Raw genomic sequence first — 11782 nt, 5'->3', positions numbered from 1 at the left:
TCCCCGGCCGTGCGCGTTCCAGCGGGCCGCGGGGAGTGAGGAGGGCCGCGGCCGCGGGACCCCAGGCCCGGATCCCGAGCCTCCCTTCCTGCCGCTGCAAGAGCGTTCTTTCTGACTGAGACCTACTGCCGGAACAAGTCCCGCTGGGCCTCCATCCAGAAAACAGGTTTGCTTTTTGAGAATGAAAAAAAAAAAAAAACTCGAACTTGGAAAAAGGCAAAAAAACAAACCAAAACAACAACAACAAAGCCACACACACACAAAAATAAACCACCTTGGAAAAATGCAAAAGATAGATAAGTAAATTTCTTAAATCCCCAACTTGGAAAAAGGCCACTTGCTTGCGTTAAGGGTAACTTTTAGCATTTTCTAATAAGCCTACTTGGTGAAAGGGGGACGTTCTATTCTTTAAAGAACCCCGTTGGCCGTCCAGGTTGGGGATGTAACTTGTCCAGGTATAGTGGATTAACAAAGGACAATGATAACGGCCTGAACAGTTTACAGACCTGAAGAGTTGTAACTTCTTAACCTGCAGAAATGGATAAGGCCTGAGTGAACCTCAAAGGTATTGAGATTTTATTGCCCAAAAGAAGATAAACTAGTTTTATGTTTATACAACCTACATGTTTGTTAACTACCCGACTATATCGGTGTCTATTTAGGAAACAAGTAAAATAGATACGTGTATGTATACACAAACACATACACACACAATTTTCATCAAAGCTTTCAAGGAACAAGTGTTTTTGTTTTTGTTTTTTTTTTCTTTTTTATTGGTTCCCTCCTTAATGAGTTAATAATATTGAGGGAGCTGGCTGTTTGAGTATTTCACTTCTAGCCCCATTACTAATCATGGTTTAAAGGTTCTGTCCCTCATGCAGAAGACGTTTACTGAGCCCTTTTTTGGGGCCCTATGGTTGAGATGAGACATTGGGTTTCCCTTTGAGGATTTGAATCGATGCACGTGCACGGCAGAAAAGAAGTAAGTAAATGTGAAGCTTAGATATGATGCAGCATATTATGCAGGGTTTAAAGATCAAGGCTCTGGGAATCAGACCACATGGATTCAGAGGCTTAGTCACCACGTATGACTGTGACCTTGTCACACTCTCATCTCTCTGTGTCCCAGTCTTCTCATCTACAGAATGTGGTACTAGGCCGGGCGTGGTGGCTCATGCCTGTAATCCCAACATTTTGAGAGGCAGAGGTAGGTGGAGCACCTGAGGTTGGGAGTTTGAGACCAGCATGACCAACATGGAGAACCCCTGTCTCTACTAACACTACAAAAAAAATTAGTTGGGCGTGGGGACACGTGCCTGTAATCCCCAGCTGCTCAGGAGACTGAGGCAGGAGAATCGCTTGAACTCAGGAGGCGGAGGTTGCAGTGAGTCGAGATCTCGCCACTGCACTCCAGCCTGTGCAACAAGAGCGAAACTCCTTCAAAAAAAGAAGAGTGTGGTACTAAAGAATATTGTAGAGGATGCATTTAAACTACAAAGCACAGTCATCCCTCAGTAGTAAACATTGCAGCAAACACACACGATTGTCACTGTTATTACTGCATTCCCAAGATACTGTTCAAAACTTTAAAAGATGGAGTCTGTTCTAGAGGCTTACACATTGACAACTAAGGTAACTGAGGTTTTTTTTTTTTCGGAGTTTTTCCAAATTATTCTAGTTCCTCTTTTTTTTCCTATAAATGAACTTCTAGGAAAATATTAGTATTTAGTCTTTTTTTTTTTTTTTTTTTTTTGAGACAGAATCTCGCTCTGTCGCCCAGGTTGGAGTGCAGTGGTGCCATCCCAGCTCACTGCAACCTCTGCCTCCTGGGTTCAAGTGATTCTCCTGTCTCAGTCTCTCAAGTAGCTGGAATTACAGGTGCGTGCCACCACACCCGGCTAATTTTTGTATTTTTAGTGGAGACGGGGTTTCACCATGTTGGCCAGGCTGGTCTCAAACTCCTGACCTCAAGTTATCCACCCGCCTCAGCCTCCCAAAGTGCTGGGATTACACATGTGAGCCAAATATTTAGTCTTTGTAGCAGGAGGATTGTTTCTAAAATAGCAGTTCGCAAAGAGTGATCTCCAAAAAGTGGATCTTTAGGAGTCTCCAGGATCCTTTTAGGGATCTACAATGACAAAGCTATTTTCATAGTTGTACTGGGACATTATTTGTCCTCTTTACAATGTAGACATTTGCTCTGATTGTGCAAAAGTAAGCACAAATCCCAGCAGTGGGACAACACCAAATCAGTAGTAACTGCATCCTTCACCACCATGCACTTGCAGTAAAAACAAACACAAAGTGTCACTGAAGAATGTCCCCCATGAAGCAGTCATGCCCGTCATGACAGGGTGGGAAATGCACAGAAACACTCCTGCTGCATCCCAAGGATGATGGTTGCTGCAGGCCGTGCCCTTGTGCGATGGCCTGCAATGCACAAGCTGCAGCTCTTTTTTATGGAACGCCATTTTTACTTGAAAGCAGAACTGACAGACAAACTGCGGTTACTCAGATTTGGGCATTTGGCAGACATTTCTTCCAAAATGAATGACATGAGCCTGTCACTTCAAGAAAAATAAATGATAGTGTTTGTTGCCAGTGATAACATTCGAGCTTTCAAGTGAAAAATCAGACTTTTGCAAAACCTGTATCCATCACTGTAAGTTTGACAGCTTCCCAATATTTAAAGATTTTTCCGATGAGATCAGAAGTAGTACTAACAACTAGTTGTAAAAAAAATCGTATCGCGATCAACCAGTTGTAGTGTAATAAGAAATGTATATTTGGCCTTTGACCCTGGTTCCTGACTGATATAGTTTGGCTGTGTCCCCACCCAAATCTCAGTTGTAGTTTCCATCATCCCCACGTGTCATGGGAGGGACCCTGTGGGAAGTAATTGGATCCTGGGGGCAGTTACCCCCGTGCTGCTGTTCTCCTGATAGTGAGTGAGTTCTCATAAGATCTGATAATTTTATAAAGGGCTTCCCCCTTCACTCCGCACTCATTCTCTCTACTGCCGCCCTGTGAAGAGGTGCTTTCCACAATGATTGTAAGTTTCCTGAGGCCTCCCCAGCCATGCAGAACTGTGAGTCAATTAAACCTCTTTTCTTTATGAATTACCCAGTCTTGGGCATTTTTTCATAGCAGTGTGAGAATGGACTAATACACTGACATAAAGCACTTAAATCCCTTGGAGTTTCCTGGGTGATAGGAGTATCGTTTGTTCTAATGAAGCAACTCTTCCTGGGCCCCTAAATATTTTCAGATGGGGACTGGTCACTGGAAAAACCAGGCCTCGTATGGAAGCCTGCAATTTTCAGCTCTATACCCAGTCCTCTGGAGAGATACGAGGGGCTGGAGATTAAGTTAATAATGGATCATGTCTGCATGATAAAGCCTCCATGGAAACCTCTAGACCACAGAGTTCAGAGAGTTTCCAGGTTGGTGAACACATTCAGGTGCTGGGAGAGTGGTGTACCCAGTGAGAGCAGGGAAGCTCTGCACCCTTTCCACTTACCTTACCCCATGCATCTCTGCCATCTGACTGTTCCTGAGTTGTATCCTTTATAACAGGACATAAACTGGACATAGTAGGACATAAACTGTCTTCCCAAATTCTGTGAGCTGTTCTATCAAATTACCAAACAGGAGGGAGGGAGTCATGGAACCCCCGACTTATAGCCAAGCTGGAAAGAAGTGGGATAATCTGGGGATCCAATTCTTGCAACTGGCATCCGAAGTGAGGGAAGTCTTCTGAGACTGAGCCCTGAACCTGTGGGGTCTGACTGTAACTCCAGGTAGTGTCAGCATTAAATTGAATTGTAGGACAGCCAACTGGTGTGTGGAGAATCAGATAAATGGTTGTTGGTGTTGGAAAACATGCCAAACTGATGAATTTTAATGTCACCAAATATAAAATATTTATTGATAGGGTTTTGGATTACACATTGTACTAACCTTTAGATGGCTACCACTTGTTGGGTTTGGATGTGGAAACTCAAAATACCCCCAAATTATCTGAAAAGATTAAAATATTTCTTCCTTTTTCTACTTATCTATGTGAGGAAGGAGTTTCTTCATATTCTTTGACTAAAATATTGCAACAGATTGAGTGCAGAAAGAAGTATGTGATTCCAGCTGTCTTCTATTAAGCCAGACATTAAAGAGATTTTCAAAAAGGTAAACAATGCCATATTTTTGTTTTGAAAAACATAGCTACTTTTCCTTAAAGTATGCTATTTAAAGTAACATATAATGGGAATATTCATTTTCTAAAATAGATTAATAAAGTTTTTTAATTTCTCATGTTATAAGTATAGATGGATATAGTCCAGATTAACAAAAGCTCTTTGGGTTCCTTGATAATTTTTAAGAGTGTAAATGGGTTCTCAGGCCAAAATGATTGGGAACTTCTGTTCTCAAAGAAACCCAAATTCTAAATAGTAAAAGGAAAATATACCAGGTTCTTTAACAACCCGCTACTTCCACCCCACCCACTACGAAGTGAATATTTCTGTTTTGAATCAAACTAAGGCCCTTCCTGAAAGTGGAATAATAGAACAGATGCATCTAGAAAAACCAAGATATCTCTTACAGGGATGGGGACATGTGGAGAATCATCTCCTACACAGGTAGGGATTTGCCAGTTCCCCTCAGCATTCTATGACGATTTGATAAATTTTTTCCCAGTTCTTCATTTTGGGTTCAACCTGTATGAACTCAGAGTCCTTTAGTGCTGGGTGCTAGAATCTGACTTTGTTTTCCCTCCAGCCTCTTCCCCAGCTCCTAGCTGTGACACAGAGAAGCTCCTGCAGTTTCCATGTCAGCCAGAGGAGGGGACAATTCCTAGAATCCTGGCACTCTTAGTCCTGAACTCTCCTCTCATTATACACAGTGGCTACCAGTCACTCAGCCTTTCTTGGGGTCCTTTAAGAAGCAGATTTGGAAATGACTTCTTGGCCACTCTTGGCAGTAAGTGTAATCGAAAATTGCAGAGAGTACATATCTTGGTTCCTTTCTCTGAGCACATTGAAAATTTCCATTTGGCTCACTTGGTGGATATATGAGAAGCTTACCAGAGTTGAAATGAGACACTGTCCAGGTAAAGTTGCAGAACTGTAGTGACCACAGCCAGGCATCTCTGTGTTGTACCGTAACTGAGAAATGTTCAGCCAGAGGGCCCTTTTCAGTAGATGTTGGAGGCAGGGATTACAAACCCACACAAGTTGATTTCCCTCTCCTATTTATAGATGGCAATGCAGTTCAAAGACTTTTTGTTTTTAAGTAGGAGATGGCTGAATGAAACAAGCTGGATTCTGTACTCCAGCCCTTGGAAACCTTTGGTGTGTTTATTACAGTCTTAATGGGGAGCTGTTTTGCCTTGTTAAGAACTTCTAAATTATCTAAAACATAATAGGACTGCACATTTGGAAAAATTCAACAGGAGGAATTATTTCATATTTTAAGCCCCAGAGATATTTTCCATACCTACGTTTAATTTTTATTTTCACTAGAGATGATGTTTTGCTATGCTGCCTGGGCTGACCTTGAACTCCTGGCCTCCAACCATCCTCCTGCCTTGGCCTCCCAAAGTGCTGAGATTACAGGAGTGAGCCACCATGCCCTGCCAAGACCTACATTTTGAATTCCTGAAAATATATTTTAACACTTACCAAAATGGGAAAATTTTAAAAAGTGCTGAATTATTGAGGTGAGATCACAGACACCTCCCACTGTCAAGTTAGACTGCATTCCCAATAGAATTGGCTAAGGATACAAAATTATGCTCTAAGTAAGGTGACCCCACGGAGTTGGTTTGGGCCACGTGACTGGGTTCTGGCCAATGAGATGTGCATAGATGTGATCTAAGCCACCCCTAGGGCTCACCCTTAAGAACATACCTATGATCCTGAAGTTTTCTTCCCCTGATATGTGCCATGTGTTCTAGAAGGTGGACACACAAGATGAAAGCAGCTGTGATCCCTACATCACCATTTGGAGGAAAGTTGCATTATCCTCAAGGAATGTGATGAGCAAGTAGTTGATACCTATTGTTTTAAGCCAAGGATAATTCAGGACATATGATTCACACAGCACAGCCTGCCCTAATACAGGTTACCAGTTCAGTGATGAAAACGCTGGACAGAAAGTCAGGAGGCTTGTGTTCTATGATGTTGAACTAAAAGAATTTGTTGGTTTTTAACAGTTTTTGATGTTCAAGTGGCAGTTTCACATGATTCACCCCAGTAATTCATGTGACCCCTGACCAGCTTGGTATGTGACATTGAATTAATCCATTACTCCCATCTGGATCTCATTTTTCTCATCTATAAAAATCAGATCTAATAAACATCTGTAGAACACTCTACCCAGTAACAGTAGGATATACATTCTTCTCAAGGACACATAGAACATTTATCCTCATATATATGCTATAAGCTAATCTGTAAAATAAGCCCCAGTACATTTTTAAAAATTAAAATCATACAAATTATGTTCTTTAACCACAACAGAATTTAACTTGTTAATAATTAGACAACAGCAAGAAATCTAGGAAATTTACAAATAATGTGGAAATCAAATAACATACTTAAATAACCAATGGGTCAAATAAATCACAAGTAAAATTAGATGTATTAGTTCATTTTCATGCTGCTGATAGAGACATACCTGAGACTGGGCAATTTACAAAAGAAAGAGGTTTAATGGACTTACAGTTCCACATGGCTGGGGAGGCCTCACAATCAAGGTGGAAGGCAAGGAGGAGCAAGTCACGTCATCAATGGATGGCAGCAGGCAAAGAGAGAAAATTATGCAGGGGAACTCCTCTTTATAAAACCGTCAGATAGTCAGGAGGTGGCTCCAGTGGCTGTAGTGGCAGTGTGAGTGTGAGGAGGTGGTGGCTGCGGCGGGGCAGGTGGTCTCACAGTGGCAGGCACAGGTGTAATGGATAGGTAACAGAGAAGACCTCATCCCTTCCTAGTCAGGGCATCAGCATGACCAAGTGCTTCCTGCCCCCCACCAGCAGCCCCAGTGAACACCACAGGCTGGAGCATGGCAGTGGGCTTATCCAGACCCCCAGCTCTGAAGAGATCAGCCCTACTAATTTCCTGGATTGTACCACACTGGCGAGCCCTCACCTCCCCATGACATCCTCCACAAGCCTCCTGATATAGTGTCTGATGATGAGAAAGACCATGGGAAGAAAAAAGGAAATTTTAAGAAAAAGGAAAAGAGGACTGAAGGCTACACAGCCTTTCAGGAAGATAGCTCTGGAGATGAGGCAGAAAGTCCTTCTAAAATGAGGAGGCCCAAGGGAATCCATGTGTTCAAGAATCCCAGCTTTTCTAAAAAGAAGGAGAAGGATTTTAAAATAAAAGACACCCAAAGAAGAAAAGTGTAAAGAAGAAAAGCACAAAGAATAAAAAAAGAGAAGGAGTCAAAAAAAAAAAACTGTCAAAAGACTTGACAGCAGCTGATGTTCTTAAAACAGTGGAAGGGGAAGAAGTAAAAGAAAAAGCCATTTCGGGAGCTAGAGGTGCCTGAGATTGATGTTCCAAGTCTCAAACCCATTTTGGAATTCCTTTGTCTGGTGCAGTAGAGAGGACCATGATATATGATGCCATTTGGCTGCCGGCCATTTTCCGTGAATTACGTAGAGAAGTATGGCATGAAGTGCGAAGGCATCTACAAAGTATCAGGAATTAAATCAAAGGTGGATGAGCTAAAAGCAGCCTATGACCAGGAGGAGTCTACAAACTTGGAAGAATATGAGCCTAACACTGTAGCCAGTTTGCAGAAGCAGTATTTGCGGGACCTTCCAGAGAATTTGCTTACCAAAGAGCTTATGCCCAGATTTGAAGAGGCTTATGGGAGGACCACGGAGACTGAGAAAGTGCAGGAATTCCAGCGTTTACTCAAAGAACTGCCAGAAGGTAACTATCTTCTGATTTCTTGGCTCATTGTGCACATGGACCATGTCATCACAAAGGAACTGGAAGCAAAAATGAATATACAGAACATTTATATAGTGCTCAGCCCAACTGTGCAGATCAGCAATCTAGTCCTGTATGTGTTCTTCACACATGTGCAAGAACTCTTTGGAAATGTGGTTCTAAAGCAAGTGACGAAACCTTGGCGATGGTCTAACATGGCCACGATGCCCACGCTGCCAGAGACCCAGGCAGGCATCAAGGAGGAGATCAGGAGACAGGAGTTGCTTTTGAATTGTTTACATCAAGATCTGCAGGGTGGGATAAAGGATTTGTCTGAAGAAGAAAGATTATGGGAAGTACAAAGAATTTTGACAGCTCTCAAAAGAAAACTGAGAGAAGCTAAAAGACAGGGGTGTGAAACCAAGATTGCACAAGAGATAGCCAGTCTTTCAAAAGAGGCCGTTTCCAAAAAAAAGATGAATGAAAATGAAGAAGTTATAAATATTCTCCTTGTTCAGGAGAAAGAGATCCTGACTAAACAGGAGGAGCTCCTGGCCATGGAGCAGTTTCTGTGCCAGCAGATTGCCTCAGAAAAAGAAGAAATTGAATGCCTCAGAGCCGAGATTGCGGAAATTCAGAGTCACCAACAGCAGGGCCTCAGCGAGACTGAGAAGTACTCCTCCGAGAGCGAGAGAGAGGATGAGGAGGAGCTGCAGATCATTCTGGAAGACTTACAGAGACACAACGAAGAGCTGGAAATAAAGAACAACCATTTGAATCAAGCAATTCACAGGGAGAGTGAGGCCATCATTGAGCTGCGCATGCAGCTCTGGCTGCTCCAGATGCAGCCAGACAAGGCCGAGCAGCAGGCAGGAGGCCGAGGAGCCCGACTGGCGTGGGGATGCCATCCCGCCACCCAAGAATGGCATCCTCGAGCCAATAGCAGCTAAATAGCCACCGAAGGCAGGCAAGAAGCCGGCAAAGCCAACGCCCAGCAGGGACAGGAAGGAGACGTCCATCTGAGCAGCCTCCGTGGCCATCCAGAGACCGTGAGACTGAAAGGACTCGTGCATCTTACTGTAACCCGGGGGCCAGGTCGGCTCTCTCACTGTACATTCTGTAAAAGTGTCTTCTCTTCTCAGACTCTTCCTCTGTCACACGTCTGACTTCTTCGCGTCAGGCTTAGGTTCCATGGGAGGACGAAGCAGTGGATGCATTGTGGGCTTTAGGGACAGATGAGTTTTCCAGATAGTGTCAGCATATTTGAAGATTAATTTCCTTCCTTAACTTGAAGTAACTATTTTAACCCTTTAGTGGCTTCTTTTTAAACCCAAAATCATCTTTCTTTGCTTTTTTATCACAGCAGAATCAGGATCATTCAAGGGGGGAACCACACCAGGTCACCTTCACTCTTGCTTGTGCCTTCAACACCTTCTTGGTGCAGATCCCTATGGGGGAGCTGCCTCAGGTTCTCTGACTGGTCAGAGCAGTGCCTGGTGGGTGTTTCCTGGCCCACCCTCCTAACTCTCTCCTTCTGCAGTTCTAAACCACAGTCCATAAGCCCCAGTCACCAGGGCGGCCTATCTGGCCATAGACGGGCTGCCTGTGGAGCCAGTCCACCCAGCCTGGGCAGTGCAGGCTAGCCGAGAGGCCGCCCGTTCCTGCCAGTTTCTTACTGCAGGGACCAGCAAAGGCCTTCTCACTGGATTGATCAAAGGTAGTCACCTTGGCCTGGTGCATCCACAGAGGATGTTGCTCAAACCAGAAATCTTTTAAATGACTGACCTTCCTTAAAAACAGAATGACTCTGATTGCTTGCTTGGGTTAGAATATACGTCTTCTTGCCTGAATAAGCCATACATATGCTCTTAAACAAAAGTTTGAAATTATCCATATCGTCTCAGTGAACCTACTGGTGGACTCCCAATTTACAAGATTGAGCAATAAAAAAATTCCTTTCCTTTTAATGATAGCTGTGATTCACCCCGTCCCATTTCCTTGTTTCTGGTCCGTCCGATGAGACGGATGCTCTGATGCTCTGAAGCTTCTGGGAGGCCGGGTTCTGGAGGCAACGTGCTGCAGGCGCACTCTGTCAGAGTGAATAGCACCGCGAGACAGGCCAGGCTCGTGGCTCAGAAGACAAACCCCACACACACTCAAGGAAACGAAAACAAACTCCACACGAGGGCGCTCTCCTCCTCCTCCTAGGTAGTATTTATTTTCAGCACCTGTTTGATGCAGTTTTTAATCCTCTACCTATTGCACTGTTGTGACTCGTTGGCCATTATTTGATTTTTGTACGAAAAAAAAAGCTTTGTTATAGAAATCAGCGTACTATTTTTTAAATCTGAAGAGAAGATATTCTGGTGACTGAAAGTATGGTCAGGTGTCAGATATAAATGTGCAAATGCCTTCTTGCTGTCTTGTCGGTCTCAGTACATTCACTTTATAGTTGCTGGCGATATTGAAGGTTCCTTTTTTGTTTGTTGTAAACTCTAATTTTTATCAAGGTGTCATGGATTTTTAAAATTAGTATTTCATTACAAATGTCTCAGCATTGCTTAACTCATTTTTGCCAGGACCATTATTGATCAAGCAAATAAATTCAGCCATTTGGGAAAAAGAAAAAAAAAAAACCATCAGATCTCATGAGATTTATTCACTATCACGAGAATAGCATGGGAAAGACTTGCCCCCATGATTCAATTAACTCCCACTGGGTTCCTCCCACAACACGTGGGAATTCAAGATGAGATTTGAGTGGGGACACAGCCGAGCCATATCATTAGAAAATACTTTCAGATGAATTAAAATGAAAGTACAACATACCAAAACTTATTGGGATGCACTGAAAACAATGCTCAGAAATTTATAACTGTCAATGTCAACTTTTAAAAAGAAAAAAAATCTGAAATCTAACCTAATCTTTCACCTTAAGAAACTATAAAAAGAATAGCAAATTAAACTCAAAGCAAGATGAAGAAATAATAAATAATAGAAACAAATGAAGGAGAAAATAGAAAAACAATAGAGAAAATCAACTAATGAAAAGTTGGTTTTTTGAAAAGATCAACAAAATTGATACACCTTTTCTTAGACTGACCAAGAAAAAGAGGAATCAAATTACTAAAATCAAGATTGAAAGAAGGAGCATTATTACAAACCTTACAGAAACAAAAAGGTCATATATCAATTGTATGCCAACAAATTAGAGGACCTAATGGGGTATACAAGTTCCTAGGGAAACAAACAGGTAAATTAACTCAAGATGAAATAGAAAATTCGGATCAAACCTTAAGAAGTAAGAGATTGAATTAGTAACTTAAAATTTTCCTACAGAGTAAAGACACAGCCTACTTAACTTCGCTGTTAAATTCTACCAAACATTTAAAAAAGAATTAATACCAGCACCCACAAACGCTTCCAAAAAACAGAAGAGGATGAAATACACCCTGTATTCATCCATTTTCATGCTGCTGATAAAGACACACCTAAGACTGGGCAATTTACAAAAGAAAGAGGCTTAATGGACTCACAGTTTGATGTGGCTGAGGAGGCTTCACATCACCTCGGAAGACAAAAGGCACATCTCATATGGCAGCAGACAAGAGAAGAGAATGAGGGCCAAGCAAAAGGGGTTTCCCCTTATAAAACCATCAGATCTCATTAGCCTTATTCACTACCACGAGAACAGTGAGGGGGAAACTGCCCCTATGATTCAGTTATCTCCCACTGGGTCCCTCCCACAACATGAGGGAATTATGTAAGCTACAATTCAAGATGAGATTTGGGTGAGGACACAGCCAAACCATATCACAGCCCAACCCATTCTCTGAGGTCAGTAT

At 42.6% G+C, this 11782-nt stretch overlaps 1 pseudogene; it reads left to right on the top strand.

The window, feature by feature from the left end:
* Positions 1-6866: 6866 nt before the first annotated feature.
* On the top strand, positions 6867-9503 carry LOC134732362 (ralA-binding protein 1-like; annotated as a pseudogene).
* Positions 9504-11782: the final 2279 nt, after the last annotated feature.

This window comes from Symphalangus syndactylus, chromosome 14 (assembly GCF_028878055.3).
Source record: "Symphalangus syndactylus isolate Jambi chromosome 14, NHGRI_mSymSyn1-v2.1_pri, whole genome shotgun sequence".
NCBI classification, from domain to species: domain Eukaryota; kingdom Metazoa; phylum Chordata; class Mammalia; order Primates; family Hylobatidae; genus Symphalangus; species Symphalangus syndactylus.
This window is presented reverse-complemented; position numbering and strand designations above follow the sequence as displayed.